The sequence below is a fragment of the Orbicella faveolata genome, unplaced genomic scaffold (assembly GCF_042242905.1).
Source record: "Orbicella faveolata isolate gen_17 unplaced genomic scaffold, um_ofav_v1 contig_4, whole genome shotgun sequence".
Classification (NCBI taxonomy): Eukaryota; Metazoa; Cnidaria; class Anthozoa; order Scleractinia; family Merulinidae; genus Orbicella; species Orbicella faveolata.
In genome coordinates, this window is record NW_028301569.1 from 4144134 (window position 1) to 4145694 (window position 1561).

A 1561-nucleotide genomic window follows, 5' to 3' on the forward strand; every position below is an offset into this window, starting at 1 on the left:
TTTTTTTTCCAGTTGCTTAAATTGGAAAATTTACTGCGATGATCATACTTCACTTTCATCTACTACCGCAGTTCAAATATGAATTATTTCATATATACTTCACATCATTTCACTCACGGGAAGATATGAACTCAATTAATTGACCTCGCTCCCAATGTGTGGCTTCATAGCTCAGTTGGTAGAGCATCGCACAGGTATCGCGGAGGTCACGGGTTCGAATCCCGTTGAAGCCCTGCTTTTTTTTTCAGGCTTCTTCTTTCCAGTTGCTTAAATTGGAAAATTTACTGCGATGATCATACTTCACTTTCAGAGATAGTGTTAGTTCCCATGCAAAATCAAGAAATTGCGTTTGTGATCCATTGAGAACAAAAAAAGCCGCGATGCCATAGGGAAGATAACAGACAACTAATGTTATCTGTATCCACAATGCACTGGACACTGTCTTTCTGTATTGAGTTATATTCAGTGGCATTCCTCCTCCGTTTAGTTGTCCTTGGTGAGCATGCCCTTGCACTTGAGCTTGATGGTTGGGAAGCGTCAGATAGATTTTTGTGTAAGAGAATATCGAGGTAACTATGCAAAGTATTGTCGCTGAAAATGTGATCGATAGCGTTATTCGCGCGTCGTAACTGGACGTCAATGTAGTGACGATGCTGAAAAACCAGCTAATAACAACATAACTCTGCACAAGTCTTAATGTTACAACGTGTCTGTATCTTAGGCAAGAAGTCTGTCCACACTTATCGCAGTCAGTGTTGACACAGATACTCCGCCAAGAATTATGCTTAATCTATTAAAGAGGATTGAAAGATAATAACAAAGCATGGAGTGTTCTGGAGACATTATATAAGCCACGAAAAGAGGCTGAGTAATGAGACCCACGCAAAGATCGGTGCTTGCAAGACAACCTAACAAGAGCTTTGATGGCGGACGAAGAGATGACACCCTTTTAAGTGCAATAATGATCAAAATATTTCCAAGAAATGCAGTGATAGATAGGGTGATGTTCACTGCTGAAATAAATAGTTTTTGATATGCTGCATAAGAACCGGTCGTGCAAAATAGGCTTTGGGTCTCTGTGCGGTTTCTATCTTCCGTTAAGTTCACCATGTTTATGTCCTTTCCAGCTGGTTAGTAGAGGTGTAAATGTTGCTTTAGTTTGTTATCCCAGGAGTGTTTTTGGGTTCATGGCTTGCCAAGAAGACTTCTTTTTTCAACGCTCGCCTGTTCCCTTATCCAGGGGATCGTAACGTAGGTCCAGTCGTTTTTCTGATGGGAAGAAAGTAACAAACGGTAAAGAATTGATTTTGTTTTGAAAAACAAACCTTAAGTAAACAGATAATCCCAAGACTTGATGAACTTAATTTGTTTTGCCTAACAACAACAAGAAATAAATCACAAACTGCTTTGTCATTCTCACCGGCGCCATGTTACCTTTGCACCACTGACTACAAACAACAGCTAATGCCTTACTTTCTAGAAACATAGAGACAACGCCAATCGAAGCTAATATGGCCCGTAACGTATGAGATCGCGTATTTGAGAAACCTGCTTTTTGGCA

The 1561-nt window shown here is 40.2% G+C and overlaps 1 pseudogene; it reads right to left on the reverse strand.

The window, feature by feature from the left end:
- On the reverse strand, positions 1 to 1348 carry LOC149101086 (uncharacterized; annotated as a pseudogene).
- Between the last annotated feature and the right edge of the window lie 213 nt (positions 1349 to 1561).